Below are 19,263 nucleotides of genomic sequence, written 5' to 3' on the forward strand. Positions count from 1 at the left end.
CTAACTTGGTGCTTACAGCATAGCCTGCTTGCTCCACTAGATTAGGTGTCAGAAAAAACCAACAGAAATAGAAGGTCTAAAGAAGGGGGGGGGGGGGGGGGCGCCTGGGTGGCTCAGTCAGTTAAGCATCTGCTTTCGGCTCAGGTCATGATCCCAGGGCCTGGGATGGAGCCCTGCATCATCAGGCTTCCTGCTCAGCCGGGAGTCTGCTTCTCTCTCTCCCACTTGTGCTGTCTCTCAAATAAATAAATAAATAAATAAATCTTTTTTTTCTTTATTATGTTATTCACCATATAGTACTTCATTAGTTGTTGTTGTTGTGGTTTTTTTTTTGAAATTTTATTTATTTATTTGACAGAGAGAGAGAGAGAGAGCACAAGCAGGGGAGCAGCAGGCAAAGTTTTCGATGTAGTGTTCCATGATTCATTGTTTGCATGTAACACCCAGTGCTCCTTGCAATACGTGCCCTCCTTACTACCCTTCACCAGGCTAACCCATCCCCCCCACCCCCCTCCCCTCTGAAACCCTAGCTTTGTTTCCTGGAGTCCATAGTCTCTTATGGTTCATCTCCTCCTTCATTTTTCCCTTCCTTCTCCTAATGTCCTCCATGCTATTCCTTATGTTCCACATATAAATGAAACTGTATGATAATTGTTTTTCTCTGCTTGACTTATTTCACTTAGCGTAATACCCTCCAGTTCCATCCATGTCGATGCAAATATTTCTGATGGCTGAGTAATATTCTATTGTATATATGGACCACATCTTTACCTCTCAAATAAATAAATAAATCTTAAAAAAAAAAGAATAGAAAAGAAGAATGTGCATTTGGAGGAAGGTGGGTGCAAGTTCGAATCCCAGTTCTGTCACTTTCCAGTTGTGTGTTTAGCAACTTCCCTAAACCACCCCCCAACCATGGTGTCCACACATGTGTAAAATGGGAAAAACACAATTTCATCCATACCAGGTTGTACAGATTCATAGGATGAAGCATATAAAATGTCTGTCACAGTGGCTGCAGTAGGCATTGAAAGGGGATGAGAAAGAAAGAAAGAAAGAAAGAAAGAAAGAAAGAAAGAAAGAAAAAGAAAGAAAGAAAGAAAGAAAGAAAGAAAGAAAGAAAGAAAGAAAGAAAGAAAGAAAGAAAATGCCAGGATGTGGCGACCTGTGGGATTCATTGGTTTCCACCCTTTGTTTGCTGAACACTCTGTTCAGGCACGGGATCAGGGAGGAGAGGTGTTGGCAGCCCGGGCGTTTCAAGCCTGGGTAACTAGAGCACTGGGGACAACCAGTGAGTTAGGGAGAACAGGAGGGAAAAGAGATTTGGGAGTAGAGGGTTGGGTGTTCATCCTTGGGCATGTGGAGTGCCTGACTGGGGGTTCACCCACAGAGAGGGGTTCATGTGGAGAGCGTGGCCCAGCAGATAGTGGAAAAAGTGGGCCCAAGACGGCGGAAAGACCCGAAGATTAGAGGTGCAGGTTCATGTGGGTACTGGGGGCAGGGAGCAAGAGCGTGCAGAAGAGGAGTGTGAAGGAAAACTCCTGAAGTAAGTCACATGTGGGGAGCCAATGGGGAAGAAAAACCAGGATGGCTTGCGGCCCAGAAATCCAAAGTGGGTACATCTTGAGGAAACCAGGGAGCCAGGCTCGGTTTCAGAGGACAAGGGAAGATGCCAGGGGTTGACAAGATGGCAGAAGCAGCAGGTGGGGCTGCTCTTAGCTGCTTAGGTGGAATTGAGGAGAGAGATGGGCAGCGGCTCAAAGTGGGCGGGGGGGGNGGGGGGGGGGGGGGGGGCCGGGTAAGGTGAGCTCCGAGGAAGGTGAGCATGTCTGCAGGCCAAGGGGGAGAAGCCAGGAGGAGGAATGGACTGAGATGCAAGAAAAAGAAGGTGCATAGCGCAGGCATGTACTCCAGGCACTGCTAACACGGGCAGCAGATTCTATCTGCCCCACAACAAGAGCAGCTAGGCGATTTTATTAGTCATATTGTGCAATGAAGAAAGGAGGCCCAGAGAGGCAAGTAACTCACCCAAGTTCGCGGTGGGCGGAGCTGAGAGAAGCCAGAAACTCTGGCTCCAGAGTCTGCAGCTAGGAGAGTGTGAGGGAGAAGGTTTTTCAGGCTGGGCTCTGGCAAGGGAGAGGAGAGCAATGATGGGGAGAAATAGTGAGGCGGGGGTGACAGTTCAAGCCACATGACTTCCACCTTCCCAGTAAAGGCAAGAAACAGACCCCGTACTAAGAGGGAGGACCTACAAATGGATTTGGAGCCAGAGGACAGCAGACGGAGCAAGTTAGAACAGTCACTGAGGACTGGATGAAGAGACAACGCAGATCAACAGGAGGGAGGCCAAGCAGCAGCCGAAGTCAAAGGGCATGGATTTCAAAATGAATCCCCAGTCCCAAGGCAGCATCAGAGGAATGGGACAGTAAAATTTAATCTAGGGTTGGGGTTTACATAAGTAAAAGGTGTTAGGGGAGACTATAGGGAGGAAGGGGGGACATAGAGTGGGTGTAGTTTAGAGCCGAAAGGGGAAGGAGGGAAGTGAAAAAGGAAAAGTAGGTAGCAGGAAGGAGATACCTCCACGGACAAGGTCTGAATCCCCCACCCTTGTACTGAGAAGGGCTGACTTTCCCCCCTGGCAAAAGGGCGCCCCCACAAAGGGCAGGCACAGGTCACAGCTTCCCTATCAGACATACCTTCCAGTCCACATACCTGGCTTCAGGAATTCTCCTGCAGCTGAATAAATAAAAGTGAGTCCAGAGAAAATGCCCTACACAAAACCTGAATGCATCTGTTAACGGACTGCTTGAGATTTTAATGTTACTCAGCACTAAAAAAATAATTTTAAATTCCACTGTGAAAAATTGTAATTGATGCCCCCCCTTCCCCAATTCCAGCGTAAGCTTGAAAGATGAAAGCACGGTTTGCTTTTTCTCAGCGGTGCAGCAGGGCTCTGTCACCCAGTATCTAAGAAACTGTGCTGAGCACAATTTGCATTGTATTTAACCTTCATCTTCACCTTTGAAGGAAGGAATTGTTGTCCCCGTTTTATAGAGGAGTAAACCGAGGCTGAGAGGCACACAGTGGAGATTCAAAACAAGCTCTTTTTTTTTTTTTAAGATTTTATTTATTTATGTGACAGAGAGAGACAGCCAGCGAGAGAGGGAACACAGCAGAGGAGTGGGAGAGGAAGAAGCAGGCTCCCAGCAGAGGAGCCCGATGTGGGACTGGATCCCGGAACACCGGGATCATGCCCTGAGCCGAAGGCAGACGCTTTAACGACTGAGCCACCCAGGCGTCCCTTCTCAAAACAAGCTCCTTCTATCTGGCAGTGTTTTCCATCTCAGACTCTTTACATAGGCATAGAGGTGATGTAATGACCTTCAATATTCAAGACAGAGCATTAGGAGAAAAAGAGCAGAATAGTATGTAATACCTCATTTTTACTAAAAAAAAATTTCTATCCAGATATATATGTATATATGGATATATACCTAGATCTATATAAGGATGTAGTTACATCTCATATACGTATAGGGCCAGGTCTAGAACAATACACTCTAAACTATCCCTAGACCCTAACCACCAATTCTTTCTTTAAAAAAGATTTTATTTATTTATTTTAGAGAGAGGGGGAGCACAAGCAGAAGGGAGGGGCAGAGGGAAAGGGACAAGCAGACTCCACACGGATCAGGGAGCCTGATGTGGGGCTTGATCCCAGGACCCTGGGGTCACAACCTGAGCCAAAGGCAGACACTTAACCACTTAACCAACGGAGCCACCCAGGTGCCCCATCTTTTTTTTTTTTTTTTTAAGTAGGCTCCACGCCCAACACAGGGCTTGAACTCACAACCCTGAGATCGAGTTGGATGCTGTACTGACTGACCCAGCCAGGCACCCCCTTAATCACCAAATCTTAACAGTTCAGAGTTTTCTCCTTCATGTGATTCTGTATTATTATAGATGTCTGCCACTCAATGGCGTGCTTTTTAAAAAAATTTTAATAAAAAATTTTCCAATAGGGTTTATTGAACCTTTCAAATTGCAAAGACCCCTCACTCACACACACACACAGAGTCAAATTTTAAGAATGGAAAAAAGTTCTCTTTTCCCTTAGTTTATCAATTAAAAAAAACACACACAAATTTCACCTTTTCCTTCAAGAGTCCAGTTTTTTAAGCTTAAAAGGTTAATAAAGTAAGGTAGTAGCATCTACAATGCGATCCATATCTGCGAAGGATTAGGTGTTTTGGTCCTTCCAGCAAAGACACCAGATGCCATGGCTGAGTGAAGTGGTTGCAATGACTCTCTGCAGGGCCCCAACATCTCTCTCTTTTCAGGTGTCTGCTCCCATCCTTCGCTTCTGAGAGTTTCCCTCCCAAGCCATCATGCATCAAGCTTCCCGTTGCCCCCACCTAAGCACTACTCCATAATTAAAATTTTCCCAGGTGGTAAAATTCATCCCCTCATCTGATGAAGGAATTTCAAAGTTAATGGTTTAGAATTTTCTTTCTCTTCCCTTGTAATTAATTAGTGCGTTAGCGGGAGCTTTCTGAACACACCGTATGAACTTGAGAGTGAGTTGAATGGTGAAGAGGCCAGGCAAGCTAGTTGGCCAGTGGGATATCAGCCTGCAACTCTAGACAGCCGTGATCACCTGAATGTCGCCACTCACTTAATTCAGGGCTGGTGTTGCCAGACCTGACTTTTTCCAAAAGAAGCAAGAATGTGGATTTATGTAAAATCTGATTTTTCAATGTTGACTTAAATCTTTCTTTTTTAAAATACTGTGGATAAATAAAACCCATATGTAAACCCAGTGCTGCCCACCAGCCCACCAGTTAGGCACTGACGTGATCTCAGCCCACCGTTCCAGGCTCCTCGTCCCCAGCTCTCCTGCCCCTCCCAACCGCACTCTGTGCCTGAGCGCCTCTGTGCCCGTGCTCACACTGTACCAACCTTTTAGATGCCCTCTCTGTCTTCTCTACCAGAGTCTGTCCCATCCTTCAAGGATCTCCTTAAATTGTACCAACTGTTCCTAAGCCTAAATATTACTCTCCGTTTGCCCGTTCTCCAAGGCTTTCTTCCAAACAGTACTTCCCCTCCGTTGCATTTCCACTGATTGTGGCGTTCCTCATATTCGGCCTCTCGTTGCCATTATTTCTCTTGTTTAAGTCTGGCTGGTAGGTCTTAAATTGGTAAAAAGGAAGGATGTTTTTGTGTGTGTGCCAGCTATGACTTTGGTACTATTATCCTCATTTTACAGGAGGGAAAACCAAAACCCAGTGAATAAATGATCACCCTGAGCTTTCCGTACATACTGTCGCTCTGCCCATCTCCCACACCATCATCTACACCGCCGTCTGCTCCCGCTATCCAGCATCCTCCTCCCTCCGGCTCCATCTGGTAACTCCTACTCAACCCGCAAGACAGTTTTGCCTACCAGCACCGTCTCTGCTTCACACACCAGTCAGGACTGGTCCCCCTCCCCACACTTCTGTGCTCCCGGAGCTCCCTGTAAGAACATCTGCCAGATGCCCTCGTCAAACTGTTGTAGTGAGCTCCTGATTCTTTGTTTCCACTGTCATGCTGTGAGATCCCTGCCCAGGACAGTCCCTGGCCCAGGGTAAGTGATCAGTCAGTAGTCACTGATGGCAGGAAGGAATGAGGGAAGGAGAGAGCGAGGGAGGGAGGAGAGAGGGAAGGAGGAAAGAAGGGATAGTAACAGCCCACAGGCAATCAACAAATGTGAGGTATAATGAACTACACGGTTCCAAGCTGCACTTCTGGGCTGAAACTGATGCTGGCTCCTTTGTAGCCCGAGAGCAGATACACGGAAGGTTCCAGTTGTATCCCCTTCACCCTCCCTCCCCACGAGAGTGGCAGGTTGCTGCTTGGTTTCAAGGTCCTTCGGAACCAGTATTCACCTCTGCTCTTTGCTCCTGGTCTCCAGCCCTAGGGAGAGTGATTTTCTGCACCGTTAGGTTCTGCTTTGGAAGGGTAACTCAGGTATGATAGATAGATCCTCCAGGGAAGGATGGCAGGAAAGCACACTGGAGAAGCTCATAGCAGGCCAGTGCGAGGAGAAGGGCCGACCTCAGTTCTCACTGCCCAGGGCAGACAAGGAAGAGGGGGGAATCCTCTTGCAGAGAACCCTGGAAGTGAGGCTGTCTGCTCTGGGGATTGCTAGAAAACTCCTGACGCTGCCCCTCAACCCAGCCCCTCCTCATTCACAGGCCAGGAGTCAGGGCCAGGATGCTCTTGCTCCTAGACCCTCTCCCATACCCAGGCTGAAGAGAACCATCTTTGCCTCAGGACAAACTGCAGAGAATCTAGCCTGGGCTGACCTTCTCAGAAGCCTAACTGCCCTCTCAAAGGGGCAATTTACAGTATGCAGTGACACCCACTGGGAGATCGGTGGGGTAAGGAAAACTGATCTCCTCACCACCACTCCACCAAAGTCAAGCCAGGGTGGGACGCCAAGGATGCCATCCCTCCAGGGAATTCAGAACCTCCGAGAACAGGCCTACAAGGCCAGAGATCTGGGGAAAGATTGCAAGATGCACCTCGTCCAGAGCCAGGACATCATTCCCAGGTCCCCTCTGACCCAGACTCCAGGTTCAAACAGCAGGGATGGAGGAGCAGGGTCCCTCCTGTATCCCCCTTCTCCTCCCTCTGTGTCTTCTCTCTCTTCCCCAGGGAGCCACCCAGAACCTCCCCCCACCCCCCAGGTGCTTTCAGTCCCCTCCTCCAGGATAACTCAGAATACCAGGCTCTCACTGAGAGCCTGCCCTCCACAGGTACTTTAGCTCAATAAATTCTCAATGAACCAATAAGACAGGATCTTTTACCGTTGTTTAAAGATAAGAAAATAAAGTTCTGGGGCGCCTGGGTAGCGCAGTCATGAAGCATCTGCCTTCGGCTCAGGGCGTGATCCTGGCGTTATGGGATCGAGCCCCACATCAGGCTCCTCCGCTGGAAGCCTGCTTCTTCCCCTCCCACTCCCCCTGCTTGTGTTCCCTCTCTCGCTGGCTGTCTCTGTCAAATAAATAAATAAAATCTTTGAAAAAAAATAAAGATAAGAAAATAAAGTTCAAAATCATTTTATAATTAGAAAGGAGAAAAAAATCTTAAAAGGAGACCACATTACTTAAATAAACAAAACACTTTAAAACACACACACAAAAAAAACTAATAAGAACCAGGACTGCAGCGAGAGAACTGACCAAATAATCTACTGCCTTAGAAAAAAAGAAAGAAAAAGAAAAGGCTAATTCTATTGAGTATTTATTATACGCCCAGCACCGTATGTGCACCATCTCCTTTCATCCGTGCGGTAACCCTGTAATGCAATCTTTCATTATCCCCATTTCACAGATAAGAAACAGAGGGTCAGGGAGGTGGTGTGACTTCACCAAAGCCCAGGGCATTGCACGCTTCCACACTGGGCCACGATGGTGAGTTAACAGGCTCCCCTTCAGGGTAACATGTTAGTATTTTAACAATAGCGCTCTAGAGAAGACAGTCATCCAAAGGAATGACTCTAATGCCAGGAATTTCCGGCCTCAGTCCTGCCAGTGGGCAGAATGCTCAGGGCAGGAGTCTTTTGGCACCGCCAGGCATCACCCGAAGGCGGCCACCCACAGGGCTGGCTGACACAGGGTTCCATTCAGCAGCTGGCAAAGCTGAGGACTTGGGGGGAGAACGAGAGAGAAGACCAGGTCAGAGAAGGCCAGCCCTGAGGCAGGCATAAGAGTGGGGCAAGTAAGCAACTGCACAAGAATGTAATTTCAGGTGCTCCACGCACGTCCCCTCACCCCCAAAATATCTGCCTGCTTAGCTGCGTAGAAGTGAAACACGTTCAGTGTTAGTGTCAGGGCCAGGAGGAGAGCGAGTGCAAGAGGCCTGGGTTCTCACCCCAGCTCACTCCCTGTGCCACCAGAGCTCGACACCTACCCTTGCTGGTATGCGTCTGTAAGACGAGGGGGTGGTCTAGGTAACCCTAGAGGTTTCACAAAGACAAGCTCTAGGTGATGGGACCTAGAACAGGTGCCAAGAATGGTCCTGCAAAGGGAATCGAAGGACACCATTCATTTGCTTTGATCAAGGTTCTCCTGAACAGGACTCCAGGCCAGGTGCTGCATTGAGCCCTGGAATGGGGAGAGGGAGCTTAGAGCCAGAGGGGACAGCCTCACAAGTAACACTCATGAATTCTCCCCGGAGGCCAGAGCTGACCGCTACAAGGAGTGATGTTTGCTACCCACAGGCCAGGTTTGAGGGGTTCAGGGAAGCCCTCCCAGAGAAGCCTAGGAGATAGAGACCATCACCTGGTGTAAACAGAGGTTGGAGATACCCAACTGGAAAGAACTATCCAAAATGGCACTTAAGTACTAGAGAGAATGCAACCAAATTTAAGGAGGAGGCATCATTACCTCCATTTCACAGATAGAAACTGAGGCTCGGCATGGTTTTAGCCAGGCGGCAGAGCTGGAGTGAGAACCTGGTTCTGCTTGGCCTTACAGCTTTCACTCTCTATTTTTATCCCCCCTCACTAATATAGCATGTGTGCCTGTGAGAGGAGTAAGGGTAGAGAGGGGCAAGGGAGGAGGTGTGAGAACAGGCAAAAGTCTGGAAAGAAGGATGGGGTAGACAGGGATGGATATTATGCATGTCCTTACTGAAACAAGATGGCAGCCAGAGTTTTTCCCAAACAGACTCTTCTGTGGTTGTGTATAGTGATTTTTAAGAGCACTGGGTTCTGGAATTAGCCAAATCTGGGCTGAGCTCTTGGCTCCACCACTTAATCTCTCTGTGACCTACAGCAAGTATTTAACCTCTTAGAGCCTCATTTTACTCACCCAATACAGTGGGAATAATAATAGTCACACCTTATTGGGCCGTTGGTAAAGACTGAAAAACTGCTATATTGAAAGGGCTTGGCACGGGTCTGGCACCTATTAAGCATTCAATGAACGGTAGCAAAACACCAACCACTATTCTAACATGTTCCAGCGGGCTCTCCTCTCTCCGGTCTTCCTCCTCAATGTTGACATCTGGCCAGTCCCCCCACATCCTCGCTGACTCCCTCCTTCCTCCTGTCTGCTCCCTTTGCATTCCCTTCATTTCAGAGCCCACTTCAAAGCCTCTTCTCCCAGTGCTCCTCCTCCTTCCTAGGATTCCAGCTTGCATTTGATCAAGTGATTCATCAATTAGTCTTAGCTACACAAGCTCCCTAACCCCTCAAGAACACAACTGTCCATTCTGTGGTTGTTTCACTGGACTGGTTTGCATGGGATGGACCAAGCAAGCAATTATGGGCTGGTGGGTTTGTGGGCTGATAGGAATCACCTAACCAGTTGCCCATGTGTGCCTGCAATTTGTAAATTAACCTCTGGATATACATCAAAACCTTCTACCCAAACTATAAATTATGTGCTCTTGCAAATTTGCCAAACTATTAAATGAAATTTACTACTGCTCAAGAATGTCTTACACTAATTAGACAGAGATAGATGAGTATACGAAAGATTAGGGTGAGGGAGGGTGGGAAAGTGGGAACTATAGCTTACTGACTTCCTGTCAGAGGGTCTTAACCCTTTTTGTGCCATGGACCCCTTTAGTGGACTGATGAAGCCAGTAGACCCTTCCTTGGAACATTTTCAGATACATAAAATAAAATGCATAGCTTGACTACAAAGAAAGCCAATTACATTGAAATATAATTATTAAAAAATTTTTTAAATGAACATGTAATATAGTAATATACATTTTTTATTAATGCATTAAATAACCAGCTTTAGCACTGGTGTAATAACGGTTGTAATTTCAAAGCTGCAATGGGCATCAATCATAGTTCAAGTTATCTGCAGCAGCTAAAATGTGATATGAAAAGATTTGTGATTTCTACTGGTGACAGCCTCCCAGATACTGCAAATACACTATGGTTTGTTGCCTGCATTCACAGTCAAAGAAAATGCTAAATAAAGATGTTATTTTATTCTCCCAACCACGTTCACAAACTGAATTCTACATGTGAGCTCCTTGGGGCTGTTAACCCCAAGCGAGGAAACTCTGTTAGGGTCTTACATTTCAGTCAGTATTTGTACCGGGCATATCCCGGAGTTCCAGCTCCTGTCCTTCTTGAGGAATCTCGACGCACAGCCATTCCTGCCACAAAAGGTCTTGTTCTGTACACATGACCCTCCTCTGCCCTCCTCTCCCATCTGATTGGCCCAGGGAGGAGGCTTGCCCCAGCAGCAGCCCATGCCCAGGCTGGCCAGAGACCAGCCAAGACATGGCGTGGAGAGGGAGCCTCAGCGTCCAGAGAACTGAGCTCAGACAACAAGATCCGCCCTGGCACTTGTACTGAGTGACAAAGGAGAGGTTCCTGTGATAGGAGGCTGAGCGGTGGGGCAGCCAGGTGCGGAGTTGAGTGCAGGGCAGTTATCCGATAGCCTCAAACTCAGACCCTTCTCCACCCTGCCTCGAGGCCTGCCTCCACCCTTTCAAGCCTTTGGTAAATATCACTGCTGCATTTTATCCCTCCTCCCCCTCATCAGAATCAGCTTTAGGGAGTCTCTGTTTTCTGTGTCAGAAGAGCCTTAAGTCAGCACTAACAGTAGCATTTTACAGATGAGAAAGCTGAATGAAGTTCGGATGCACATGCTGGAGCCATTGCCCCCTCCCTTTCCTTCCTCCCCGCCCCCCCTTTTTTTTTTGGAGGAGCACAGCAGAGATGGCCTTTATTATTTATTTATTTAAAAGCATACAAATGATACACGAAAACAAACTCTTAAAAAACTCAGATACTCCTGATGAAATGTCCCTCCTCCCCACACACTCAGTATCGTGCCTAATAAGTGTGAACCCTGACCACACTAGGCTGTATTCAGCCACGACCCAAGTTGACATTCCTTGTCTTTTAAGCCCTTCCCCAGGAGTAGGAGGGCTCCGCCAGGCTAGGCAGAAGGGAGTGGGATGGTGAGGAATGGCGAGGAGCGCAGCACCTAGAAACACTCAGCCCTGTGCCGCCTGGTACCCCGCTAAGAAAGTCAAAACCGATTTCCCTGAGAGCCAGCGGCTCTGGCTTCTGGGCAAAAACCGGGCTGTGGAGGGGAATCGGCACCAAAGGCTGCTCTTCATCTTTGCATGGAGCCAGTTCTCCCCAGTGCCATATTCGCCATATTCGTGTGCCCCCTTGTCACTTGACGTCAGAGCAACAAACTATTAATACATACCAAAGGAGACAACAAAGGATGCTTCCACACAAAGGGGGGAAAGCCACAGCCACATTAAAAATATAAATAAATCCAGCCAATAAGTTTTACTTACTTTGGGGGGAAAATAATGGGTGGGGGCAGGGGGAGAAGGGAATTCATGTGTTCTTCCACAATGCCTGTGTCCCCAGAAAGCTGCGTGAAGGGCAGGGCCCAGGGCTCAGGGCCCAGACGAGACAGTGAGACATTCCTTTTGAAAATACGCTTCTTTCCCTCGGAGAAGGAACGTCAGCCAGTTCTCAGACACCAATCTATAACTGCCTGCATATCACATTAACCATCTCCTTGAAATCCTGGGGCAGCATTTATTTTATCCTGGAAACTGCGACAGGTCTATTGTTAGCAGGAGGGCCCCTCGTCTTTCCTTTAATCCTACTTTGAAACATTATCCATGTAGACTGGACAGAAGGCCTATCTTAGTCTAAACTCTGGGTCTGGGAGATTAGCATGCTGAGGCACAGAGAGGTTAGGGGTCTAGTTGTAAGTCACACAGCTGGTGGGCAGCAGATCTAGGCTCCAATCCCTCTACACCCTAGCCTCCAAGCCCACACTTTGTCCCACAAACTACTACAGAGTAGCACAAAAGTGGTTGACAGTCTGACATCCTGAGATAGTTCTGTCGATCTCAGTTTTCTCATTGATTAGTTCCAGGCCCTGGGCAAGTCACTTAACCTCTCTGAGCCCCATTTTCCTCCTGTGTACATATGGGGTTATGACTGTCACTATCTTGAGGATTACTGAGAGGATTACATAGGCCAGGGCTTGACACCCAGGCACGCTATTTTTGTAGTGTACTTGTCCAGTTTCCCACGCAGAGGTGAGCAGATCTGCCATCTGAGATGCAATCATTTTATCTGCACAGCTGCCCAGAGATAGGCAGGACAAGATGGCTATCGAACCCATTTTACAGTTAAGAAAATTCATTCCTCCTCAGAGATGACATAACTTGATAAGATCTGAGTTTTAAAAGTGAGCACATTCTCAGCATGAATAAGTCCAAACTGTCCTCCCTACCACACCTGCCAAGGTTGGTTTGGGTTGAATTAGAATGAGTTACGTCTTCCTTGCCTGCTGCACAGCAGAGTCACACTCTGTGATCCTTCCTTATAAACTGGAATCCACACAGTGCCTGGTACAAAGCGGAGACTCGTGCAGCGTTGATGAGTGAGTGAATTACTGAATGAATGAAGATCCTGATTCACAGATAAGAACCTGCTGGTTGGTCCAACAACCTGAAGCAGGGGTTTTGTGGCGGAAAGCAGGAGTCAGGCAGGCCGGAGTTCCAAGGGCAGGAAGCAAGAACCCCATTCTCTTCATCCGTTCCCAGAGCCTGCTCTATAGGGAGGAAGCCTCTGACAAGACCAAGAGCTGGGCCCCGGATCTCAACGATCCCCTCCAGAGTGATGCCAGACCTGGCCCACACGACTCAATCCAGGACCCAGAAGATAACTGTGAAGCACACGTGACCCTCCTTCAGCTAAAACAGATGTAGTAACAGTGCCAGCGAGGGGCAGCAAACAGGCCAGGGAGATGGCCCATCTATCTTCCTAATTGTCAACTCTGCCCATAGTAAGATTTTTCTCCCTGTCACACCTTAGGCTGCTACTGAACTGAAGCAAAACCAAAATATCCATCTTCCAGCCATGAGCAGTGGCCTTCACAAGGTGCCAGGGATGAAAGGAGGCTACTTGGCTTGGAGAAGCAGACAGAGCTAGAAGGAGCCCCAGAGTCAGGAGCTGGGGGTTGGGAGGCAGTGAGGGCGGGGGTGTTGGTGGGGGAGTTGGCATGCTGTTAACCAGCTAAAGGTACTTAGACGGTTACTGCATCTCACTGGGACTCTGCTTCCTGTACACTTAAAGTCCAAAGTTCTGGAAGGGGGTCAGTGGGTGATGGGAGGGCTGTGAATCATGTGATATTACATAGAAGATATTTTAGGTTATATGCAATTGGAGGAAAGTATGGTAGCCACAATTTTCATCAGAATCTCCAAGATAGATGTAACACTCCCTCCCCTCCCTAAAAAAAAAGTTAAGAAATACCAGCCTAGACCATTTTCATCCAATAATCATTTATTGAGCACCTTCAATGTCTCCTTCTCTGTGCTAGGTACTTGAGACACAAATAAGACAGGAGGAACAAGAAATATGTTTTCGTGATGCTCAGTGCAGTTGATGTTCCCTGGACAGAAACACGTCCAGGGAGCTTCGGAAACAGAGAAAAGGCAGCATTGGACTCTGGTCAGGAAAGGCCTTCCAGAATGGTACTGGTGGTGGTGGTGGTTGGTGGTGGTGGTAGAAACCTTAAGTGTCACGTGGATATTGAAAGCTGGCTGTGCATTCACTGGGTGCACAAGTAGGAAGAGTATTTTAGACAGAGGATAGCATGTGCAAAGACAACGTGTGTTCCAGGAACTGCCTGAAGTGTAGCCGTGAGTAAAACATAGAAGGTGCTCATGGAGGGGGGGGTGTGGTGGCCGGGAGATGGGGGAGTGGGAGAACCAGAAACGGGGCTGGAAAGGCAGTGGGGCTCAGATTAGCAAATGCCATGTAAGCCATCCTAAAGAATTTTACATTATAGGCAATGAGTTTGTTCTAGCTTTAAAAGTCTTAAGATGAGCCCCCCGCCCCCCCCAACATGAATCTTCCTAACTGTTGGGCAGAGGCCTTGGTTAGTTATGAGCAAAGTGGGCAATAGGGAACAACGGGAGGAAAGATCTGCTTCCCCTTGGCACCTCGAGTGGGTATGGGCCGTCTGCCCAAGGTGCTGGTAGTAAGTGCATGCATGAGGGTGAGCCCGGGACCTGCCTGACAGTCTCTCCCTCCACCTCTGGGCAGGGAGGGGACCTCCAACTGCCCATTATCATGGCTGAGAAGGGAAACTACCCACTGGCCCAGGCAATAGGATGCCGTTTGGGCCCTTGGTCATCACTTGATAAACTGTCTTTCAGTCCCTCTAATGGTCTCTGCTACTCGCCTCAGAGTCCTCTCCCTTGCTGTTCCTTCTGACGGGAAGTCTCATTGTCAACCTGTTAACTCCTACCAGCCTTCCAACAGAGTGACTACCGTGCCTATCACAGAACTTCATAGTACCTTATCCCTTCCTTTAGAAAGAAGTCAGCACTGCTTGTAATTCTCTGTTTGAGTGATTGGATCCTTGTCGGTCTTGGCCACTGGACTGCACACTCCATGGGGCCAGGCAGTGCATGTTTTCTTCATTTCTCTATCCGGCTACCTTGCCAGGTGCCTGCAGACAGCAAGTATTTGTTGACCGAACGTACCCTGAGCCATCCCTCATTCTCTGTCCTTTCACATTCCCCAGAACTCACATTATGGTCCAGCGAGGCGGAGTTTCAGACATGGGCAGGAGGCCTGGACTTGAAAAGGCGTATCAGAGTGGACTCTGCTGCTATTCCAAGGGGAGCTCTGTGGTCTTCTGTGTCATGTCTGGAAAGGCTCTAAAGGACCCACGTTTGGTTTTACCCAGGCAGGTTTTGTGTTTAATTCAAGATGCTTTCTCCCCAGGCCTCAACCTGGTCACTGGCTGCATCTGACCCTCCCCTGACGCTACTTGTTTAATAGGACTTTGCCCAGGCTTCAGGGGGTCAGCCTCAGGAAGGCAGGAATCTCCTCCTCCTTCTCCTGGAAAATGCCTCTTCCTGGCACTCCAGGCCTGCACCCTGGGTCTCCTGAGAACCGAAACCGCTGCTTCTTGCAGCGAGGCTCAGGGCAAGCGCTTATTTAGACCTGGTGTAGGGGCCACGAGACTCCACTTTCCAACTCCCAGGTTAAGTAACTGGCCACTCTGCAGGGACAAAGTACTTGGGGTCAAAGGTTTGACCTTAAGGGAGAGATGAGAAGGAGGGAATCTCACCAAGTGGCACGCAGGCTCAACGAAAAGTGCTCTAGGATGCCAGCGCACGCGGCTCCCCAGGGCGGCCCCGCTGCCTCCACCCAAGGTCGTGGCCCAACGCGAGCTCTGGAAAGTTCAGCCAGGAACCGAGGGATACCAGTGTAGACGCCGGGGGCCGGCTTTTGCGAAAGACAGGAGGCTTAAGAGCTCGATTCCAGGTCGTCCTGGGAGCCAGCGCAGGGCGCCCAGTCCCGCAATCTGCATCCCGGACCGCAGCGCCCGGTTGAGAAGCGCTGGGCGGGGGATGCACCACCGGAGCCGCAAGGACAACGTGGCCTCCCCCTCCCCACCGGTCTCTTCCTCCCTCAGCACCGGGGCTTCGGGAGCTGGTCGGGGCGGAAGGGGAGCGGCGCCGGCCCCCGGGTAGCCCGCGCAGCCCCGGCAGTCCCCTCCCCGCGCTGTCGCCTACCCCAGGCAGGGGATCCGGGTCGGCCCAGGCTGCCGCAGCCTCTATCTTAGGGGGAACCGGGGACGCGGAGCGGGGAGGGGGCGAGGCGGGCGGCGGAGGCGGAGAAGAGTGGCCGAACGGCGGGGCCAAGACCCGGGTCGCGCGGGGCAGGGTGCTGGCACGCCCCACTCAACGCGCCGCGCGGGCTGGGGTCGCAGAGCGCCTTACCTTGGCGCGCCGCAGAAGTCGGGAGCGAGGCGACCGGCTGTGCCTGGGGCCGGCGCACACCCCGGCTTTGGGGCGCACGCAGCCTCCGGGTGCACGGTCCCCGTCCGGGGCGCGCACCCCCGGTCTGGCGCACTCCGGTCGCCCGGGGCGCGCACACCCTCGGGCGCCCTCTCGCCGACCGGCTGGGTCTGGGCGCGGAGCGCACACCCTGTGGGGCACACCCACCGCGGCCGATGCGGGACTGGCCAGGCGCGGCCGGCGTCGCCCGCTGCCAGCACCACCCGAGTCCCCGCCTTCGCTAGGGGGAAAAAAAAAAGGACTCCTGACGCGCCGCGGGCTTTGGTGTGTAGGAAGGGGCAGCATTGCGAAACCGAGGGGAGGGTCTTAGCCTTGATAAGCTCAAAAGCCCTCGGACAGAGTTTGGAAGAAAAACTTTCTGTAAGGAGACTGGAAAACTCCTAACTGTATATAGCGCTTTGCGGATTTCCGAAGTGCTTTCTCGTACATTTCTCAGTACATCTTCACGACCACAGTAACTAACTGGGGCCATTTCTAGCCTCATCTTGTAGATGGGGAGACAATGTCGCACAAGGTAATGCTTGCCCAAGCCACCACAGTCTCGGTAACAGAATCCTGGGCACAGTGAGGTCTTGTACATCCCTGGCCGGATTTTCTCATTGCGGAGGTGGGAGAGTGAGGGTGGGGATGGATGTGACCGAACTCCTGTCTCCCCTGTCATGACTTTTTCCCTTTGCTTTTTTTCCTCCCCACCCATTGCTTTAGCCTCACTCAGGAATACGGTCTTTCACTTCACACTCCCACCACCCACAAAGCTTTTTATCAGTTCAAACCATTTACATTTCAGTCACCAACCTTGAATGACCAGCGCACTAAATGCCGAATGTTGTACACAGTCAGCCTAGGGGAAAAGAGCTGATGTACTGCATTTTACAGATGAGGACAAAGAGGCATGGGCGGGATCTCAGCCCTCACTCATCTTACACACCTTTCAAAGGGCCAGTTGACACAGGGGAAAACTTAACCAAATGGCTTGCGTTTTTTGACATGGAGACCCTGAAGGGGGAGATAATTTAGGGCAAGGGACAGTTCTGGGACTTTTGTTTTCCCATTTTGATAGATACATGGTTATTAAAATGATTTACTTCTCCTAGGGCTCCACTAGAAGCAAATTAATGGCCCTAGAACAAGAAGAAATGGCCACAGAGGCTTGGCCTCAGTACTGAGAGGTAACAGGGAGTAATGGGGACTTGGTGAGCTTGAAGGCAGCTCCAGCCTCCTGCCCAAGTGAAGGGGCTGCTGCTACTCAGCTCTAGTGGGTTGTTGCCCATCAGAGTATTAACCTTAAAAATAGAACTGCTGGTCACTATAAGAGCAAAAATGGGTTTATTTGGGAGTAGCAGAGGATTTCAGTTCAGTGCAAGCAGCCAGAGCAAAACCATGGGCAAGTCCAACAAACAAAAGAGAGGACCATTATTTTACGGAGAAGAAGGAGGAAGTTGGGATGGGTTGTTTTGAACAAAAGTGCAGTAGAGAGAAGGAAGAGTTCAGGGTGATAATGGGTTTTCATTGGCTGAGTTGCAGGGGCAGTCTATCTCTTGCAGGAGATGCAATGTACATCTTTCCCTATTGGGGCCTGTAACTGATGCCTTTTTTCCTGTTGAGATTCTTCTGTTAGAGATTTGTCCTATAATTGACATAATTGACATGGAGTGGTAGGGCTCCCCCTAGCAGCCTCCCCTTCTGGCATCCTGAATCCACTTTAGTAAGGTTTCTTTTTATTAATTTGCACAAGGGCAAGGAGTTAATATGGCCAGATCATTCTCATTTTTAAAGAGAAGCTATACATCAGATATGTAAGTGAAGTCTCCAGTTTGGTGATAACTAATTTTAAAAATGCTAAACATTTGAAGTCTGGGTTGGTGTTGTTCAAGCCAAATGAAATGACTTTACCAACCTGATCTAGCCCATGGAGCAGGGGTATATGCCTTCGAGTTTGGGGGCACTTCACTCTATTTCATTTAGACCTCCTGATGTCCCTGTGGGATGCACCCAGCATGGGTACTACTTATGTTTTATGAAAGAGGAAACCTAAGTTCAGGAGGCTTCCACGACTGGCTCAGAGTTGCACAAGCTAATTGGTAGAGCTGGAACTGAACCTGGCATTCTGACTCCTGGTCCTGGAGCCTTTTTCCTCTGCATCCTCCAAACTCATTAAAAATCTGTTTTTTGGTTTCTGGGCATTGTGAGCCAAGTTAGGCATAGGACTGGCACTGGGGTGTGGAGACATAGCACCTTTCCTGGGAAGATGGAGCGGGAGTGCCAGACTGTTGTCCTCGAAAGCTCAGCCTGATGACTCAGAAATGAAGCTGTATCTTGAGGGTAAAGCTGAGTCAGAGGAAGCAAGGTCTGAACCAGGGCAGCCAAGGCTTCTGAATCCCAGATTAGGGTATCGAGAAACAGGATGAAAAGTGGGCTAAGCAAATAGATGCACCCCTTAGTGCCCCCCCCCAAAAGAAACCCCAGGAGCCACAGAGAGATACTGGCTAGGAAACTTTCTATTTTTCAGTAACAGGGGAGTTAGACTGGAAAGTGGACCCTTTGTGGTGTAGTCCTGGAAAGAAAGGACCTCTTGTGGGCAGCAGGTGTTCTAGAATCTCTGGTTTGGGCATCTCCAGTGCAAGACCCAGCCTGGGCCTTTCAGGCAGAGTGAGTCTGAAAAGCTGATTTAGAATGACTGGGCACAACACTGCTGGATCCTGAAACCCTCTAATCAAAGGACTGAGTAGCAGGCAGAGAAAGGAAAGCCTCCTTGCTCCCCCCATTTGCTGGATTAACAAGTATTCGCCACCTATGCATGTGCCAGGCCCTGAGTCAAGCACTTTACATACATGGTCTCATTAGGACTGGCAATAAAACTGTCCAATGGCCATTATTCTCCCATCAAGGATAACAGTGTTACTTACCTGGGGAGCGCAACTAGTTAATTGGGGAGGTGGGATTCAAACTTGGGTCTTAGTGACTCCAAAGACTGAACCTCCTCTAACTGAGAGTTTAGAAATTGCTGCTAATGAGGAGATGTGTCATTCAGATCCTACTTCAAGAAAATACTGCCCAGCTATGAGAGCCTTGATAGTGTGGTTCACTAACACCTCCACTCCGCCTCCTGCAGGGTGGGCCTCTGGTCCGCCTGCAGGTGTACTGATAATGTTTAATAACCAGCTGTCAGGGGAGAAATTGGTGCGTAGATATAGTCAGTTCTCATTATTCCCAGTAGTCCCATAAAGTGACCACAAACACTGAAATTGCTAAGACTCAACATTGTCCCAAGGGGAAAATACAGGTTAGGTTCCTACAAGCCTCTGGGCACATTTTCATCAACTGATCAATATATAACTTTGTTTTGTGTTTTTGGTTAAAAACTATATATACATTGGGGCGCCT

The 19,263-nt window shown here is 49.3% G+C and overlaps 1 protein-coding gene across 5 annotated transcripts in view; it reads right to left on the reverse strand.

The window, feature by feature from the left end:
* KANK4 (KN motif and ankyrin repeat domains 4) overlaps positions 1-19,263 on the reverse strand; it is a 73,510-nt gene that overhangs the window by 51,741 nt on the left and 2,506 nt on the right. For 4 of the 5 annotated variants that reach the window (XM_034653585.1, XM_034653587.1, XM_034653588.1 and 1 more), the window contains exon 1: positions 15,802-16,080. The exons of the other annotated variant lie outside the window; for it this stretch is intronic. The gene's annotated coding sequence lies outside the window, so the exon portion shown is untranslated. Of the gene's footprint in view, positions 1-15,801; positions 16,081-19,263 lie in introns of those variants that run through there. 5 annotated transcript variants of the gene reach the window in all.

This window comes from Ailuropoda melanoleuca, chromosome 2, assembly GCF_002007445.2.
Source record: "Ailuropoda melanoleuca isolate Jingjing chromosome 2, ASM200744v2, whole genome shotgun sequence".
Classification (NCBI taxonomy): Eukaryota; Metazoa; Chordata; class Mammalia; order Carnivora; family Ursidae; genus Ailuropoda; species Ailuropoda melanoleuca.